The sequence below is a fragment of the Oncorhynchus nerka genome, linkage group LG13, assembly GCF_034236695.1.
Source record: "Oncorhynchus nerka isolate Pitt River linkage group LG13, Oner_Uvic_2.0, whole genome shotgun sequence".
In the NCBI taxonomy this organism is placed as follows: domain Eukaryota; kingdom Metazoa; phylum Chordata; class Actinopteri; order Salmoniformes; family Salmonidae; genus Oncorhynchus; species Oncorhynchus nerka.
This window is the reverse complement of record NC_088408.1, coordinates 92,693,939-92,715,096: the sequence shown is the minus strand read 5'-3', so window position 1 is coordinate 92,715,096 and position 21,158 is coordinate 92,693,939. Positions and strand designations below refer to the sequence as shown.

General features: G+C 43.3%; 1 protein-coding gene across 2 annotated transcripts in view; it reads left to right on the top strand.

The window, feature by feature from the left end:
* ckap2l (cytoskeleton associated protein 2-like) overlaps nt 1–21,158 on the top strand; it is a 90,512-nt gene that overhangs the window by 57,415 nt on the left and 11,939 nt on the right. For both annotated transcript variants that reach the window (XM_065026845.1, XM_065026844.1), the window contains 2 exons: nt 18,221–18,372; nt 18,791–18,897. The gene's annotated coding sequence lies outside the window, so the exon portion shown is untranslated. The remainder of the gene's footprint in view (nt 1–18,220; nt 18,373–18,790; nt 18,898–21,158) is intronic.

Here is a 21,158-nt window from a genome sequence, read left to right as displayed (position 1 = left end):
AATTGGTTGGGGGACCGTAAAATGTCAGCCCTCTCCTACTGCTCCATTACTAGGAGGGAATGATTCATCAGCGCTTAGGCTATCAGATCTACGCAGGAACTAGTGCTTCTTTTTCTTCAATCTCCCGGGTTGTCCCCAGTTGAAATGTCCTGGGGTAAGGAATGAGAGTGTCCTGGGGTAAGGAATGAGAGTGTCCTGGGGTAAGGAATGAGCGTGTCCTGGGGTAAGGAATGAGCGTGTCCTGGGGTAAGGAATGAGCGTGTCCTGGGGTAAGGAATGAGCGTGTCCTGGGGTAAGGAATGAGCGTGTCCTGGGGTAAGGAATGAGAGTGTCCTGGGGTAAGGAATGAGCGTGTCCTGGGGTAAGGAATGAGCGTGTCCTGGGGTAAGGAATGAGCGTGTCCTGGGGTAAGGAATGAGCGTGTCCTGGGGTAAGGAATGAGCGTGTCCTGGGGTAAGGAATGAGCGTGTCCTGGGGTAAGGAATGAGCGTGTCCTGGGGTAAGGAATGAGCGTGTCCTGGGGTAAGGAATGAGCGTGTCCTGGGGTAAGGAATGAGCGTGTCCTGGGGTAAGGAATGAGCGTGTCCTGGGGTAAGGAATGAGCGTGTCCTGGGGTAAGGAATGAGAGTGTCCTGGGGTAAGGAATGAGAGTGTCCTGGGGTAAGGAATGAGCGTGTCCTGGGGTAAGGAATGAGCGTGTCCTGGGGTAAGGAATGAGCGTGTCCTGGGGTAAGGAATGAGCGTGTCCTGGGGTAAGGAATGAGCGTGTCCTGGGGTAAGGAATGAGCGTGTCCTGGGGTAAGGAATGAGCGTGTCCTGGGGTAAGGAATGAGAGTGTCCTGGGGTAAGGAATGAGAGTGTCCTGGGGTAAGGAATGAGCGTGTCCTGGGGTAAGGAATGAGCGTGTCCTGGGGTAAGGAATGAGCGTGTCCTGGGGTAAGGAATGAGCGTGTCCTGGGGTAAGGAATGAGCGTGTCCTGGGGTAAGGAATGAGCGTGTCCTGGGGTAAGGAATGAGCGTGTCCTGGGGTAAGGAATGAGAGTGTCCTGGGGTAAGGAATGAGCGTGTCCTGGGGTAAGGAATGTTTTTTTTGATACTCTGACTTATCTGTTCCTTCTCCAAATGTTCCAGGTCCCTGGTCAAAACATTAATCAAGGTTATCTACTCTGGGTCAGAGACAGAGTAGACCATATATTTGAAAGTGCCTATAACTGGGTTACAGCTATTGGCCTTACCCAATTAGCTCATTACTTGGTGAACACCCTACTTTGTGGCAGTGAAAGGCGCTGCATGGTCAATCCGACCTCTGCATAGGCCGTGCAGTATTTACGGTGATACGGCCTTTGCAGAAGTCAGGTCATTCATACTGCTTGCGCTTCACGGAGCAGCGCAGAGCTGTTGTGAAGGAACTTGTCATGGATGTGAGTTTGTGTTTATACAAGACCTCCCATCCTCAACGAGTCATGTCAATGCAGAGCTATACGGGAGTCCTCCGCATTGTTACAACATGCAAGCAATATGATACGGAGCTCAATTTGGTCTTGGCATGTCTCCGCAGGCTCTGCAATTGAATCACACCCTCCATGCAGTGCCTCCGACCACATTGTCAGATCAAGCATATATTTGTTTTAAACATATCAGGTTTGCGGAGGCGAGTCATGGTAGGGCGAGTGTAACCTAATGGGCCAATGGACGGCTGTGGTGTGCGTAGGAGAGTCTGGCTGTGAGCTGGGTGTAACAGACAGTAGACAGTGACAGACAGTGACAGACAGTAGACAGTGACAGACAGTGACAGACAGTATCAGACAGGAACAGACAGTAACAGACAGTAGACAGTGACAGACAGTGACAGAGAGTAACAGACAGTGACAGACAGTAGACAGTGACAGACAGGGACAGACAGTGACAGACAGTGACAGACAGTAACAGACAGTGACAGACAGGGACAGACAGTATCAGAGAGTAACAGACAGTAACAGACAGGGACAGACAGTGACAGACAGAATCAGACAGTGACAGACAGAATCAGACAGTGACAGACAGTAGACAGACAGGGACAGACAGGGACAGACAGTAACAGACAGTAACAGACAGTAGACAGTAACAGACAGTGACAGACAGGGACAGACAGTAACAGACAGTAGACAGTAACAGACAGGGACAGACAGTAGACAGTGATAGACAGTAGACAGGAACAGACAGTAGACAGGAACAGACCATGACAGTAACAGACAGTAGACGGTAACAGACAGTAGACAGGAACAGACAGTAGACAGGAACAGACAGTAGACAGGAACAGACAGTAGACAGGAACAGACAGTGACAGACAGTAGACAGGAACAGACAGTAGACAGGAACAGACAGTAGACGGGAACAGACGGTAACAGACAGTAGACAGGAACAGACGGTAACAGACGGTAACAGACAGTAGACAGGAACAGACAGTAGACGGTAACAGACAGTAGACGGTAACAGACAGTAGACGGTAACAGACAGTAGACAGGAACAGACAGTAGACAGGAACAGACAGTAGACAGGAACAGACAGTAGACAGTGACAGACAGGGACAGACAGGGACAGACAGGGACAGACAGAATCAGACAGTGACAGACAGTAGACAGTGATAGACAGTAGACAGGAACAGACAGTAGACAGGAACAGACAGTAGACAGTAACAGACAGTAGACAGTAACAGACAGTAGACGGTAACAGACAGTAGACGGTAACAGACAGTAGACGGTAACAGACAGTAGACAGGAACAGACAGTAACAGACAGTAGACAGGGACAGACAGTAGACAGTATCAGACAGGAACAGACAGTAACAGACAGTAGACAGTAACAGACAGGGACAGACAGTAGACAGGGACAGACAGTAGACAGTAACAGACAGTAACAGACAGTAGACAGGGACAGACAGTAGACAGTATCAGACAGGAACAGACAGTAACAGACAGTAGACAGTAACAGACAGAATCAGACAGTATCAGAGAGTAACAGACAGTAGACAATAACAGACAGTAACAGACAGTGACAGACAGTGGACAGTATCAGACAGGAACAGACAGTAACAGACAGTAGACAGTGACAGACAGTAGACAGTGACAGACAGTAACAGACAGTAGATGGCAACAGATGGTAACAGACAGTAACAGACAGTAGACAGAGACAGACAGGGACAGACAGGGACAGACAGTGACAGACAGTAACAGACAGGGACAGACAGTATCAGACAGTAGACAATAACAGACAGTAACAGACAGTGACAGACAGTGGACAGTATCAGACAGGAACAGACAGTAACAGACAGTAGACAGTAACAGACAGGGACAGTGACAGACAGTAGACAGACAGTGACAGACAGTAACAGACAGTAACAGACAGTAACAGACAGTAGACAGACAGGGACAGACAGTATCAGACAGTAACAGACAGTAACAGACAGTAGACAGTAACAGACAGGGACAGACAGTAGACAGTGATAGACAGTAGACAGGAACAGACAGTAGACAGGAACAGACCATAACAGACAGTAACAGACAGTAGACGGTAACAGACGGTAACAGACAGTAGACAGGAACAGACAGTAGACAGGAACAGACAGTAGACAGGAACAGACAGTAGACAGGAACAGACAGTAGACAGTAACAGACAGTAGACAGTGACAGACAGGGACAGACAGGGACAGACAGGGACAGACAGAATCAGACAGTGACAGACAGTAGACAGTGATAGACAGTAGACAGGAACAGACAGTAGACAGGAACAGACAGTAGACAGTAACAGACAGTAGACAGGGACAGACAGTAGACAGTATCAGACAGGAACAGACAGTAACAGACAGTAGACAGTAACAGACAGGGACAGACAGTAGACAGGGACAGACAGTAGACAGTAACAGACAGTAACAGACAGTAGACAGGGACAGACAGTAGACAGTATCAGACAGGAACAGACAGTAACAGACAGTAGACAGTAACAGACAGAATCAGACAGTATCAGAGAGTAACAGACAGTAACAGACAGTAGACAATAACAGACAGTAACAGACAGTGACAGACAGTGGACAGTATCAGACAGGAACAGACAGTAACAGACAGTAGACAGTGACAGACAGTAGACAGTGACAGACAGTAACAGACAGTAGATGGCAACAGATGGTAACAGACAGTAACAGACAGTAGACAGAGACAGACAGGGACAGACAGGGACAGACAGTGACAGACAGTAACAGACAGGGACAGACAGTATCAGACAGTAGACAATAACAGACAGTAACAGACAGTGACAGACAGTGGACAGTATCAGACAGGAACAGACAGTAACAGACAGTAGACAGTAACAGACAGGGACAGTGACAGACAGTAGACAGACAGTGACAGACAGTAACAGACAGTAACAGACAGTAGACAGACAGGGACAGACAGTATCAGACAGTAACAGACAGTAACAGACAGTAGACAGTAACAGACAGGGACAGACAGTAGACAGTGATAGACAGTAGACAGGAACAGACAGTAGACAGGAACAGACCATAACAGACAGTAACAGACAGTAGACGGTAACAGACGGTAACAGACAGTAGACAGGAACAGACAGTAGACAGGAACAGACAGTAGACAGGAACAGACAGTAGACAGGAACAGACAGTGACAGACAGTAGACAGTGACAGACAGTAGACAGGAACAGACCATAACAGACAGTAGACAGTAACAGACAGTAGACGGTAACAGACGGTAGACAGGAACAGACAGTAGACAGGAACAGACAGTAACAGACAGTAGACAGTAACAGACAGTAGACAGTAACAGACAGTGACAGACAGTAGACAGGGACAGACAATAACAGACAGTAACAGACAGTGACAGACAGTGGACAGTATCAGACAGGAACAGACAGTAGACAGGAAAAGACAGTAACAGACAGTGTCGTGGAGGATCGTTTCAAAATATAACACTTACAAGAACTTGTGAATTCAAGATAGGCTTTTAATACAAACATATCAGAAGCCTCGATGGTCCGCGGAACACACACTTTCCCAGACAGTAGACAGGAACAGACAGTAGACAGGAACAGACAGTAGACAGGAACAGACAGTGACAGACAGTAGACAGTGATAGACAGTAGACAGGAACAGACAGTAGACAGGAACAGACAGTAGACGGGAACAGACAGTAGACGGGAACAGACAGTAGACAGTAACAGACAGTAGACGGTAACAGACAGTAGACGGTAACAGACAGTAGACAGGAACAGACAGTAACAGACAGTAGACAGGGACAGACAATAACAGACAGTAACAGACAGTGACAGACAGTGGACAGTATCAGACAGGAACAGACAGTAGACAGGAAAAGACAGTAACAGACAGTGTCGTGGAGGATCGTTTCAAAATATAACACTTACAAGAACTTGTGAATTCAAGATAGGCTTTTAATACAAACATATCAGAAGCCTCGATGGTCCGCGGAACACACACTTTCCCAGAGCACTGGCTCTGTCTTTATACACACACAGTATATGAGTCCATTCCATATGTTAATGGAGTTACTTCCCTCAGGTCATCGGCCACCATTATCTTTCAGTCCAGGCTTCCTCCATGTTCATGCCTAATAACGCCTGTATCCGCTCTTGATTAGATTACAATGGTGGCAGGACCCTCGTGTCCTAAAATTAATATATGTCTATCTTACCCTAAGCACTTATGTCCTTTACCCTAAGCACTTATGTCCTTTACCCTAAGCACTTATGTCCTTTACCCTAAGCACTTATGTCCTTTACCCTAAGCACTTATGGCCTTTACCCTAAGCACTTATGTCCTTTACCCTAAGCACTTATGGCCTTTGCCCTAAGCACTTATGTCCTTTACCCTAAGCACTTATGTCCTTTACCCTAAGCACTTATGTCCTTTACCCTAAGCACTTATGTCCTTTACCCTAAGCACTTATGTTTGTTCCTCTCTATCTAATCTTTATAATGATGTCCTCCTCTTTCCATAATAGATAATGTATTTAAGGGTCACCTCCTCCTCTTTTTATTTATTTATTTATTTATTTCACCTTTATTTAACCAGGTAAGCAAGTTGAGAACAAGTTCTCATTTACAATTGCGACCTGGCCAAGATAAAGCAAAGCAGTTCGACACATACAACGACACAGAGTTACACATGGAGTAAAACAAACATACAGTCAATAATACAGTAAAAAAAAACAAGTCTATATACAATGTGAGCAAATTAGGTGAGAAGGGAGGTAAAGGCAAAAAAGGCCATGGTGGCAAAGTAAATACAATATAGCAAGTAAAACACTGGAATGGTAGTTTTGCAATGGAAGAATGTGCAAAGTAGAAAAAAAATAATGGGGTGCAAAGGAGCAAAATAAATAAATAAATTAAATACAGTTGGGAAAGAGGTAGTTGTTTGGGCTAAATTATAGGTGGGCTATGTACAGGTGCAGTAATCTGTAAGATGCTCTGACAGTTGGTGCTTAAAGCTAGTGAGGGAGATAAGTGTTTCCAATTTAAGAGATTTTTGTAGTTCGTTCCAGTCATTGGCAGCAGAGAACTGGAAGGAGAGGCGGCCAAAGAAAGAATTGGTTTTGGGGTGACTAGAGAGATATACCTGCTGGAGCGTGTGCTACAGGTGGGAGATGCTATGGTGACCAGCGAGCTGAGATAAGGGGGACTTTACCTAGCAGGGTCTTGTAGATGACATGGAGCCAGTGGGTTTGGCGACGAGTATGAAGCGAGGGCCAGCCAACGAGAGCGTACAGGTCGCAATGGTGGGTAGTATATGGGGATTTGGTGACAAAACGGATTGCACTGTGATAGACTGCATCCAATTTGTTGAGTAGGGTATTGGAGGCTATTTTGTAAAATGACATCGCCAAAGTCGAGGATTGGTAGGATGGTCAATTTTACAAGGGTATGTTTGGCAGCATGAGTGAAGGATGCTTTGTTGCGAAATAGGAAGCCAATTCTAGATTTAACTTTGGATTGGAGATGTTTGATATGGGTCTGGAAGGAGAGTTTACAGTCTAACCAGACACCTAAGTATTTGTAGTTGTCCACGTATTCTAAGTCAGAGCCGTCCAGAGTAGTGATGTTGGACAGGCAGGTAGGTGCAGGTAGCGATCGGTTGAAGAGCATGCATTTAGTTTTACTTGTATTTAAGAGCAATTGGAGGCCACGGAAGGAGAGTTGTATGGCATTGAAGCTTGCCTGGAGGGTTGTTAACACAGTGTCCAAAGAAGGGCCGGAAGTATACAGAATGGTGTCGTCTGCGTAGAGGTGGATCAGAGACTCACCAGCAGCAAGAGCGACCTCATTGATGTATACAGAGAAGAGAGTCGGTCCAAGAATTGAACCCTGTGGCACCCCATAGAGACTGCCAGAGGTCCGGACAGCAGACCCTCCGATTTGACACACTGAACTCTATCAGAGAAGTAGTTGGTGAACCAGGCGAGGCAATCATTTGAGAAACCAAGGCTGTCGAGTCTGCCGATGAGGATGCGGTGGTTGACAGAGTCGAAAGCCTTGGCCAGATCAATGAATACGGCTGCACAGTAATGTTTCTTATCGATGGCGGTTAAGATATCGTTTAGGACCTTGAGCGTGGCTGAGGTGCACCCATGACCAGCTCTGAAACCAGATTGCATAGCAGAGAAGGTATGGTGAGATTCGAAATGGTCGGTAATCTGTTTGTTGACTTGGCTTTCGAAGACCTTAGAAAGGCATGGTAGGATAGATATAGGTCTGTAACAGTTTGGGTCAAGAGTGTCCCCCCTTTGAAGAGGGGGATGACCGCAGCTGCTTTCCAATCTTTGGGAATCTCAGATGACACGAAAGAGAGGTTGAACAGGCTAGTAATAGGGGTGGCAACAATTTGGCAGATAATTTTAGAAAGAAAGGGTCCAGATTGTCTAGCCCGGCTGATTTGTAGGGGTCCAGATTTTTCAGCTCTTTCAGAACTTCAGCTGAATGGATTTGGGAGAAGGAGAAATGGGGAAGGCTTGGGCGAGTTGCTGTTGGGGGTGCAGTGCTGTTGACCGGGGTAGGAGTTGCCAGGTGGAAAGCATGGCCAGCCGTAGAAAAATGCTTATTGAAATTCTCAATTATGGTGGATTTATAAGTGGTGACAGTGTTTCCTATCTTCAGTGCAGTGGGCAGCTGGGAGGAGGTGTTCTTATTCTCCATGGACTTTACAGTGTCCCAGAACTTTTTGAGTTAGTGTTGCAGGAAGCAAATTTCTGCTTGAAAAGCTAGCCTTGGCTTTTCTAACTGCCTGTGTATAATGGTTTCTAGCTTCCCTGAACAGCTGCATATCACGGGGCTGTTCGATGCTAATGCAGAACGCCATAGGATGTTTTTGTGTTGGTTAAGGGCAGTCAGGTCTGGGGAGAACCAAGGGCTATATCTGTTCCTGGTTCTAATTTTCTTGAATGGGGCATGTTTATTTAAGATTGTTAGGAAGGCATTTTAAAAAAATATCCAGGCATCCTCTACTGACGGGATGAGATCAATATCCTTCCAGGACACCCCGGCCAGGTCGATTAGAAAGGCCTGCTCGCTGAAGTGTTTCAGGGAGCGTTTTACAGTGATGAGTGGAGGTCGTTTGACCGCTGACCCATTACGGATGCAGGCAATGAGGCAGTGATCGCTGAGATCTTGGTTGAAGACAGCAGAGGTGTATTTAGAGGGGAAGTTGGTTAGGATGATATCTATGAGGGTGCCCGTGTTTAAGGCTTTGGGGAGGTACCTGGTAGGTTCATTGATAATTTGTGTGAGATTGAGGGCATCAAGTTTAGATTGTAGGATGGCTGGGGTGTTAAGCATGTTCCAGTTTAGGTCGCCTAGCAGCACGAGCTCTGAAGATAGATGGGGGGCAATCAGTTCACATATGGTGTCCAGAGCACAGCTGGGGGCAGAGGGTGGTCTATAGCAGTCGGCAACGGTGAGAGACTTGTTTTTAGAGAGGTGGATTTTTAAAAGTAGAAGTTCAAATTGTTTGGGTACTCTTTGCCCTAAGCCCTTATGCACAGTAAAGCACGTATGGCTTCGGCCATTACACTTATGTCTGTTTAATCTGTGGTTTCCTGTCCGCTTTCTGTTTTTGGTCTAATGTACACCTATCTTTGCTCAATAGTGTCATATCTGTCTCTATATGTAACAATAACTACAACAACAGTAACAGACAGGATACAGTAACAGACAGTAGACAGTAACAGACAGTATCAGACAGTAACAGACAGTGACAGACAGTAGACAGGAACAGACAGTAACAGACAGTAGACAGTATCAGACAGTAGACAGTGACAGACAGTGACAGACAGTAGACAGGAACAGACAGTGACAGACAGTAACAGACAGTAGACAGGAACAGACAGGAACAGACAGTAGACAGTGACAGACAGTGACAGAAAGTGACAGACAGGAACAGACAGTATCAGACAGTAGACAGTGACAGACAGTAACAGACAGCAGACAGTAACAGACAGTAGACAGTGACAGACAGGAACAGACAGTAACAGACAGTAGTCAGTGACAGACAGTGACAGAGAGTAACAGACAGTGACAGACAGTATCAGACAGGAACAGACAGTATCAGACAGTAGACAGTGACAGACAGTGACAGAGAGTAACAGACAGTGACAGACAGTGACAGACAGTATCAGACAGTATCAGACAGTAACAGACAGTAGACAGTGACAGAGAGTAACAGACAGTGACAGACAGTATCAGACAGGAACAGACAGTATCAGACAGGAACAGACAGTAACAGACAGTAGACAGTGACAGACAGTGACAGAGAGTAACAGACAGGAACCGACAGTATCAGACAGGAACAGACAGTATCAGACAGTAACAGACAGTAGACAGTGACAGACAGTAACAGACAGCAGACAGTAACAGACAGTAGACAGTGACAGACAGTGACAGACAGTGACAGACAGTAACAGACAGTAACAGACAGTAACAGACAGTAGACAGTAACAGACAGTGACAGACAGTAGACAGTATCAGACAGGAACAGACAGTAACAGACAGTAGACAGCAACAGACAGTTAAACAGTGACAGACAGTAGACAGTAACAGACAGAAGACAGTAACAGACAGTAACAGACAGTGACAGACAGTAGACAGTATCAGACAGGAACAGACAGCAACAGACAGTTAAACAGTGACAGACAGTAGACAGTGACAGACAGGAACAGACAGTAGACAGTAACAGACAGTAGACGGCAACAGATAGTAACAGACAGTAGACAGTAACAGACAGCAGACAGTAGACAGGAACAGACAGTAGACAGCAGCAGACAGTAGACAGTAACAGACAGCAGACAGTAGCAGACAGTAGACAGTAACAGACAGTAACAGACAGCAGACAGTAACAGACAGCAGACAGTAGACAGTAACAGACAGTAGACAGTAATAGACAGTAGACAGTAGCAGACAGTAGACAGTAACAGACAGTAGACAGTGACAGACAGTAACAGACAGACAGTGACAGACAGTAGACAGTAACAGACAGTAGACAGGAACAGACAATAACAGACAGTGTCATGTGAATTCAAGATAGGCTTTTAATACAAACATATCAGAAGCCTAGATGGTCCGCGGAACACACCCTTTCCCAGAGCACTGGCTCTGTCTTTATACACACACAGTATATGAGTCCATTCCATATGTTAATGGGGTTACTTCCCTCAGGTCATCGGCCACCATTATCTTTCAGTCCAGGCTTCCTCCATGTTCATGCCTAATAACGCCTGTATCCGCTCTTGATTAGATTACAATGGTGGCAGGACCCTCGTGTCCTAAAATTAATATATGTCTATCTTACCCTAAGCACTTATGTCCTTTACCCTAAGCACTTATGTCCTTTACCCTAAGCACTTATGTCCTTTACCCTAAGCACTTATGTCCTTTACCCTAAGCACTTATGTCCTTTACCCTAAGCACTTATGGCCTTTGCCCTAAGCGCTTATGTCCTTTACCCTAAGCACTTATGTCCTTTACCCTAAGCACTTATGTCCTTTACCCTAAGCACTTATGTCCTTTACCCTAAGCACTTATGTCCTTTACCCTAAGCACTTATGTTTGTTCCTCTCTATCTAATCTTTATAATGATGTCCTCCTCTTTCCATAATAGATAATGTATTTAAGGGTCACCTCCTCCTCTTTGCCCTAAGCCCTTATGCACAGTAAAGCACGTATGGCTTCGGCCATTACACTTATGTCTGTTTAATCTGTGGTTTCCTGTCCGCTTTCTGTTTGTGGTCTAATGTACACCTATCTTTGCTCAATAGTGTCATATCTGTCTCTATATGTAACAATAACTACAACAACAGTGACAGACAGTAACAGACAGGATACAGTAACAGACAGTAGACAGTAACAGACAGTGACAGACAGTATCAGACAGTGACAGACAGTAACAGACAGCAGACAGTAACAGACAGTGACAGACAGTAGACAGGAACAGACAGTAACAGACAGTAGACAGTATCAGACAGTAGACAGTGACAGACAGTAGACAGGAACAGACAGTGACAGACAGTAACAGACAGTAGACAGGAACAGACAGGGAACAGACAGTAGACAGTGACAGAGAGTAACAGACAGTGACAGACAGTATCAGACAGGAACAGACAGTATCAGACAGTAGACAGTGACAGACAGTAACAGACAGCAGACAGTAACAGACAGTAGACAGTGACAGACAGGAACAGACTGTAACAGACAGTAGACAGTGACAGACAGTGACAGAGAGTAACAGACAGTGACAGACAGTAGACAGCAACATATAGTAACAGACAGTAGACAGTAACAGACAGTAGACAGTAACAGACAGTAGACAGTCCATAACAGACAGTAGACAGTAACAGACAGTAGACAGCAACATATAGTAACAGACAGTATACAGTAACAGACAGTAGACAGGAACAGACAGTAGACAGTAACAGACAGTAGACAGCAACATATAGTAACAGACAGTAGACAGTAACAGACAGTAGACAGTAACAGACAGTAGACAGCAACATATAGTAACAGACAGTATACAGTAACAGACAGTAGACAGGAACAGACAGTAGACAGGAACAGACAGTAGATAGTAACAGACAGTGACAGACAGTAGACATTAACAGACAGTAGACATTAACAGACAGTAGACAGTGACAGACAGTAGACAGTGACAGACAGCAACAGACAGTAGACAGCAACAGACAGTAGACAGTAACAGACAGTAGACAGCAACAGACAGTAGACAGACAGTGACAGACAGTAGACAGTAACAGACAGTAGACAGTGACAGATAGTAACAGACAGTAGACAGCAACAGACAGTAGACAGCAACAGACAGTAGACAGACAGTGACAGACAGTAGACATTAACAGACAGTAGACAGTGACAGATAGTAACAGACAGTAGACAGTAACAGACAGTAGACAGTGACAGATAGTAACAGACAGTGACAGACAGTAGACAGGAACAGACAGTAGACAGTGACAGACAGTAGACAGCAACAGACAGTAGACAGCAACAGACAGTAGACAGTAACAGACAGTAGACAGCAACAGACAGTAGACAGCAACAGACAGTAGACAGGAACAGACAGTAGACAGTAACAGACAGTGACAGACAGTAGACAGCAACAGACAGTAGACAGCAACAGACAGTAGACAGGAACAGACAGTAGACAGCAACAGACAGTAGACAGTAACAGACAGTAGACAGGAACAGACAGTAGACAGTGACAGATAGTAACAGACAGTAGACAGCAACAGACAGTAGACAGGAACAGACAGTAGACAGTGACAGACAGTAGACAGTAACAGACAGTAGACAGTGACAGATAGTAACAGTAACAGACAGTAGACAGTGACAGATAGTAACAGTAACAGACAGTAGACAGGAACAGACAGTAACAGACAGTAGACAGGAACAGACAGTAGACAGGAACAGACAGTAGACAGGAACAGACAGTAGACAGTGACAGATAGTAACAATAACAGACAGTAGACAGTGACAGATAGTAACAGTAACAGACAGTAGACAGTGACAGATAGTAACAGACAGTAGACAGGAACAGACAGTAGACAGTGACAGATAGTAACAGTAACAGACAGTAGACAGTGACAGATAGTAACAGTCGCGCTGTTTCCCACTACTGTTGATTCCATCTTAAAAGTAAGATAATGTGGAGAGTATGTATGTACTGCTGAGTCCATAAACAACGTGTTGAGATAGTGGTGTAATGTGGAGAGTATGTATGTACTGCTGAGTCCATAAACAACGTGTTGAGATAGTGGTGTAATGTGGAGAGTATGTATGTACTGCTGAGTCCATAAACAACGTGTTGAGATAGTGGTGTAATGTGGAGAGTATGTATGTACTGCTGAGTCCATAAACAACGTGTTGAGATAGTGGTTTGTAATTGTGTTATGGGTAATGTGGAGAGTATGTATGTACTGCTGAGTCCATAAACAACGTGTTGAGATAGTGGTTTGTAATTGTGTTATGGGTAATGTGGAGAGTATGTATGTACTGCTGAGTCCATAAACAACGTGTTGAGATAGTGGTGTAATGTGGAGAGTATGTATGTACTGCTGAGTCCATAAACAACGTGTTGAGATAGTGGTGTAATGTGGAGAGTATGTATGTACTGCTGAGTCCATAAACAACGTGTTGAGATAGTGGTGTAATGTGGAGAGTATGTATGTACTGCTGAGTTCATAAACAACGTGTTGAGATAGTGGTGTAATGTGGAGAGTATGTATGTACTGCTGAGTCCATAAACAACGTGTTGAGATAGTGGTGTAATGTGGAGAGTATGTATGTACTGCTGAGTCCATAAACAACGTGTTGAGATAGTGGTGTAATGTGGAGAGTATGTATGTACTGCTGAGTTCATAAACAACGTGTTGAGATAGTGGTGTAATGTGGAGAGTATGTATGTACTGCTGAGTCCATAAACAACGTGTTGAGATAGTGGTGTAATGTGGAGAGTATGTATGTACTGCTGAGTCCATAAACAACGTGTTGAGATAGTGGTGTAATGTGGAGAGTATGTATGTACTGCTGAGTCCATAAACAACGTGTTGAGATAGTGGTTTGTAATTGTGTTATGGGTAATGTGGAGAGTATGTATGTACTGCTGAGTCCATAAACAACGTGTTGAGATAGTGGTGCAATGTGGAGAGTATGTATGTACTGCTGAGTCCATAAACAACGTGTTGAGATAGTGGTGTAATGTGGAGAGTATGTATGTACTGCTGAGTCCATAAACAACGTGTTGAGATAGTGGTGTAATGTGGAGAGTATGTATGTACTGCTGAGTCCATAAACAACGTGTTGAGATAGTGGTGTAATGTGGAGAGTATGTATGTACTGCTGAGTCCATAAACAACGTGTTGAGATAGTGGTGTAATTGTGTTATGGGTAATGTGGAGAGTATGTATGTACTGCTGAGTCCATAAACAACGTGTTGAGATAGTGGTTTGTAATTGTGTTATGGGTAATGTGGAGAGTATGTATGTACTGCTGAGTCCATAAACAACGTGTTGAGATAGTGGTTTGTAATTGTGTTATGGGTAATGTGGAGAGTATGTATGTACTGCTGAGTCCATAAACAACGTGTTGAGATAGTGGTGTAATGTGGAGAGTATGTATGTACTGCTGAGTCCATAAACAACGTGTTGAGATAGTGGTGTAATGTGGAGAGTATGTATGTACTGCTGAGTTCATAAACAACGTGTTGAGATAGTGGTGTAATGTGGAGAGTATGTATGTACTGCTGAGTCCATAAACAACGTGTTGAGATAGTGGTGTAATGTGGAGAGTATGTATGTACTGCTGAGTCCATAAACAACGTGTTGAGATAGTGGTTTGTAATTGTGTTATGGGTAATGTGGAGAGTATGTATGTACTGCTGAGTCCATAAACAACGTGTTGAGATAGTGGTGCAATGTGGAGAGTATGTATGTACTGCTGAGTCCATAAACAACGTGTTGAGATAGTGGTGTAATGTGGAGAGTATGTATGTACTGCTGAGTCCATAAACAACGTGTTGAGATAGTGGTGTAATGTGGAGAGTATGTATGTACTGCTGAGTCCATAAACAACGTGTTGAGATAGTGGTGTAATTGTGTTATGGGTAATGGAGAGTATGTATGTACTGCTGAGTCCATAAACAACGTGTTGAGATAGTGGTGTAATTGTGTTATGGGTAATGTGGAGAGTATGTATGTACTGCTGAGTCCATAAACAACGTGTTGAGATAGTGGTTTGTAATTGTGTTATGGGTAATGTGGAGAGTATGTATGTACTGCTGAGTCCATAAACAACGTGTTGAGATAGTGGTTTGTAATTGTGTTATGGGTAATGTGGAGAGTATGTATGTACTGCTGAGTCCATAAACAACGTGTTGAGATAGTGGTGTAATGTGGAGAGTATGTATGTACTGCTGAGTCCATAAACAACGTGTTGAGATAGTGGTGTAATGTGGAGAGTATATATGTACTGCTGAGTCCATAAACAACGTGTTGAGATAGTGGTGTAATGTGGAGAGTATGTATGTACTGCTGAGTTCATAAACAACGTGTTGAGATAGTGGTGTAATGTGGAGAGTATGTATGTACTGCTGAGTCCATAAACAACGTGTTGAGATAGTGGTGTAATGTGGAGAGTATGTATGTACTGCTGAGTCCATAAACAACGTGTTGAGATAGTGGTGTAATGTGGAGAGTATGTATGTACTGCTGAGTCCATAAACAACGTGTTGAGATAGTGGTGTAATGTGGAGAGTATGTATGTACTGCTGAGTCCATAAACAACGTGTTGAGATAGTGGTGTAATGTGGAGAGTATGTATGTACTGCTGAGTCCATAAACAACGTGTTGAGATAGTGGTGTAATGTGGAGAGTATGTATGTACTGCTGAGTCCATAAACAACGTGTTGAGATAGTGGTTTGTAATTGTGTTATGGGTAATGTGGAGAGTATGTATGTACTGCTGAGTCCATAAACAACGTGTTGAGATAGTGGTGCAATGTGGAGAGTATGTATGTACTGCTGAGTCCATAAACAACGTGTTGAGATAGTGGTGTAATGTGGAGAGTATGTATGTACTGCTGAGTCCATAAACAACGTGTTGAGATAGTGGTGTAATTGTGTTATGGGTAATGTGGAGAGTATGTATGTACTGCTGAGTCCATAAACAACGTGTTGAGATAGTGGTGTAATGTGGAGAGTATGTATGTACTGCTGAGTCCATAAACAACGTGTTGAGATAGTGGTGTAATGTGGAGAGTATGTATGTACTGCTGAGTCCATAAACAACGTGTTGAGATAGTGGTTTGTAATTGTGTTATGGGTAATGTGGAGAGTATGTATGTACTGCTGAGTCCATAAACAACGTGTTGAGATAGTGGTGTAATGTGGAGAGTATGTATGTACTGCTGAGTCCATAAACAACGTGTTGAGATAGTGGTGTAATGTGGAGAGTATGTATGTACTGCTGAGTTCATAAACAAAGTGTTGAGATAGTGGTGTAATGTGGAGAGTATGTATGTACTGCTGAGTCCATAAACAACGTGTTGAGATAGTGGTGTAATGTGGAGAGTATGTATGTACTGCTGAGTCCATAAACAACGTGTTGAGATAGTGGTGTAATGTGGAGAGTATGTATGTACTGCTGAGTCCATAAACAAAGTGTTGAGATAGTGGTGTAATTGTGTTATGGGTAATGTGGAGAGTATGTATGTACTGCTGAGTCCATAAACAACGTGTTGAGATAGTGGTGTAATGTGGAGAGTATGTATGTACTGCTGAGTTCATAAACAAAGTGTTGAGATAGTGGTTTGTAATTGTGTTATGGGTAATGCCCTTACATGTTTTTTTTGGCCAGGTCGCAGTTGCAAATGAGAACTTGTTCTCAACTAGCCTACCTGGTTAAATAAAGGTGTTCTCAACTATCCTACCTGGTTAAATAAAGGTGTTCTCAACTATCCTACCTGGTTAAATAAAGGTGTTCTCAACTATCCTACCTGGTTAAATAAAGGTGAAATAATAAAAAGAAAATGCAAGAACCTACTGAGACCAACAATCGTTTTTTTCACCCATTTTGTTGCGTTACAATGTGGGATTGAAATAGATTCAGGTGGGGATTCCTGCGTCAACAAGCAAAGGAAAGGACTAATTTGAGTTAAAATGGAGTTGGAGCACTCAACAAAAACAAGGAAGAGATTCATGTATTTTTGCTCACGTTAACCCATTGTACAGGATGCGAACAGGTGACTGGCGTCTCGACGTCAAGCTGACGTCGTCCTCAAAGCGACCTGACCATTGCACATAGCTCCTATTTATAGCCTAGTGGCTCATTGAGACACAACCATGTAAAGAAATACATCATTATAATACGTTCGGGTAAATTATTACACAACTTAATAAAATAAATTGTGTGTCTCGTTAATCAACAGGTCAAATTATACATAGCTGATATTTGGGTGTCTGTGAATCCGGAGAGACAGAGACCCCAAAGAACAAGGCAACAACATTATAGAAACAAGAACAGTGAAAAATCCTCATTTAGCCCCTTTGGGTACTGAGTACTGCCATAATGCCAGTCTTTGTTTTAGTTTACGCACGGTCAGTGGGGACCCGTCTTTCAGGGTCGGTGGGGCAGTACCCCAGCTGTTTTGAGCCCCGTCTTTCAGGGCCGGTGGGGCAGTACCCCAGCTGTTTTGAGCCCCGTCTTTCTGGGCCGGTGGGGCAGTACCCCAGCTGTTTTGAGCCCCGTCTTTCAGGGCCGGTGGGGCAGTACCCCAGCTGTTTTGAGCCCCGTCTTTCTGGGCCGGTGGGGCAGTACCCCAGCTGTTTTGAGCCCCGTCTTTCAGGGCCAGTGGGGCAGTACCCCAGCTGTTTTGAGCCCCGTCTGTTTAGCTAAAACGTGTGTATGTGTGTGTTATTATTTAATAAAGTTTTGTTGCCTGTTTTTCATGTTATTTTGGCATTAATGTGTCATGTATCAGTTTGCAAACACTATAAAAAAGTTTTTAAAAGTTCTCAAATTTTTCCAAGAACATTAAGAACACTTTCCATAAATGTTTTAGAATGTTCCTGAACTTTACTAAGAATGTTATTTAAAAACATATACATTCCTCGGCATCAACAAAACTTTCTCCATCCTGTATCTTGTTAATTGATCGTTTGTTGTTCTACAGATCTACCATGTCAGGAGAAGAAATAATCCACACCACCTACAAGCACATGGAAGTAACAGGGAAGATAGCGTCAGTCAGAAATTCCTTATCTCGAAACCAACCAGTCATCATTGTCAAGGATAAGCAAATTAATGAGAAAATCAATCATGAAGGTAGGAGTATGAATTAAAGTGGTGCTGTTTGCTGCATTGTGTAAAATGTGTGATTTCTGCAGAAGACCCATAAAGAATAGTGTATTTTGTCCCTTTAAAGCAGAGGGGTGTTAAATTCACTTCCTGGAGTGGAGGTGGATTTTGGCTCCTCCCCTTGTACTTTATCATTGATTAGTTAGGAACTCCCCTTACATATTTTTTTTAGGTCTTAATTGAACACACATCGAAATGAAGAAAAAAAACAGCAGACACATGGCCCTCCACACCTGCTTTAAAGGGACATTCCAAGTGAATTCATTACTTAGTTGATTGTTTTTTGTGGCAACAAGAAGAAAAAAAAATACAACTATTGGTGGAAAAAAATGTGCAGATCTTTATCACACCCTAGGAAGTAAAGAATGCTTATTTCGCTTTTCAGTGACCGTCTACCACTTGAAAAGGGATTCGAAATCTGTTGGATTGGCGTTCAGTTTCCGGCATAATGATCAGACCGTTTTCTCTGTTGTCGACGGGGATGATGTGAAGGTAATACATATATTTCATTGCATTTGAAAATACGTTTGTTGCGGACTCTTTTGGAATTGACCAACTCCATAGAAGTCAGAGAGTGTTATGTGCAGGACCTATGGGGCCTGGCCCGCCCAACCTCCTTACCCGTACAAATAAAATATTGATCATTTATTTGACCGAGACGCACGCTGACATAAAGACTTATCAGTCTCAGATAAAGCCTCCGATTGAGCAGAACAGCACCGCTCTGTCTCCGTAGACCACGTATCTGATGCGGTCTGGACAATAGGAGTATGGCATGGCTTTTTTTGGCCAGACAGCATCAGATAGTAAGATAGAGGGGCGCTGTTTCACTCGCTAATTTTAGCAGAGAGGAAGAGGAGAAGCAAGATGGCTCACTCTTGCCAAAATCTATCCCCAATAAGCCCAATGCGTTTATGGGCATAATATGCAAATCTAAGCTTGTCACCTGCATTCCCACCTTTGGGACAATGACTCACATTGTTAGGGCGGAAACATGAGCATCTCGTCATCATTTCTCTGGTTTCAGCTAAGCTAATTAGAACAGAGAGTTGGCGGTTGCACAGTGCACTGTTTGGATGTTGGCTTACCCTAAAGTAAATTGATGGTTTGCCAAAATTATATAATTACCCCCGTCCAAATAAAATCATTTAAAATACTTTACCAGAGAGCTTGACTTAGATCATTAGCTTCTTATTTATTTATTTATTTGGCTATGTATTGTTTCAAATCACAGGTACGTTGGCCTGGTTGGGCAGCCACGCTGCTGTTTGACTTGTGGCTGTCAGTGAAAAGCATCTATTATGTGTGAAGATGGTTTCTTGAGTATAATTTAAAATGTTGAGACAAGGGGAGGGGTGTGTGGCGAAGATATGGGCGTCGCTCTCCAAAATGTACACCAATGTCTTCTGCCAATTCTTACACATTCATTGTCTGAATTGTTTGCCATTTGATATTTTTTATTGGATCAATTCCACCTTATATTTGTAACCATAAGGACTAGTAGATGTAATGTCAATCCCCATCATGTGGTATTAGTAATTTACTGTTCTTAAAAAAAAAATATATATATATATATATATAACTCAGCAAAACAAATTACTGGAAGTTCTTTGTTTCTGGCCATTCTGAGCCTGTAAACAAACCCACAAATGCTGATGTTCCAGATTCTCAGCTAGTCTAAAGGCCAGTTTTATTGCTTCTTTAATCAGAAAAGTTTTCAGCTGTGCCATGTCACAAACTGGCTCAAAGTGCGTAACAAAAAGGGAGACGACTTGGAGATTAGTTAATATATTTTTTTATTCCTTAAGTAAACTAAATAAGAATGAATAGTGTGTGTAGTCAGTAGTGTAAGTGAGTGGTTGCATGCATAAATGTGATAATGAGGGGTGTTGAAAGGTGCCAACGCAAACAGCCAAACTTTTGAAAGGTAGTGTGTGTGTGTGTGTGTGTGTGTGTGTGTATGTACAGTTGAAGTCAGAAGTTTACATACACTTAGGTTGGAGTCATTAAAACTTGTTTTTCAACCACTCCACAAATTTCTTGTAAACAAACTATAGTTTTGTCAAGTCGGTTAGGACAAGTCAGCTAGTGCATGACACTAGTAAATTGTCCAACAATTGTTTACAGACAGATTATGGGCAGAACTGAAAAAGCGTGTGCGAGCAAGGAGGCCTACAAACCTGACTCAGTTACACCAGCTATGTCAGGAGGAATGGGCCAAAACTCACTCATCGTATTGTGGGAAGCTTGTGGAAGGCTACCAGACACATTTGACCCAAGTTAAACCATTTTAAACGCAATGTTACCAAATACTAATTGAGTGCATGTAAACTTCTGAGCCACTGGGAATGTGATGAAAGAAATAAAAGCTGAAATAAATCATTCTCTCTATTATTCTGACATTTCACATTTAAAATAAAGTGGTGATCCTAACTGACCTAAGACAGGGAATTTTTACAATGGTTAAATGTCAGGAATTGTGAAACTGAGATTAAGGTATATGTAAACTTCCAACTTCAACAGTATGTATGTTTGTTTGTATATATTCTCCATTCCATATGTAACTAGTAGGCATATCTGCTGTACTTGAGAAACAAGTATTTGTTCATTTCATAACTGTAATTTAAAGATTTTTGTCTCCAGTTTTCATTATTTTGTCTCTGTCCTGATAGCATGTACCTCCGACGTTGAGTTGACATGTTGATGCACTTCACTAGCCATAGCTCAAATCAAGGCAGATTAGAAAGGGAGGC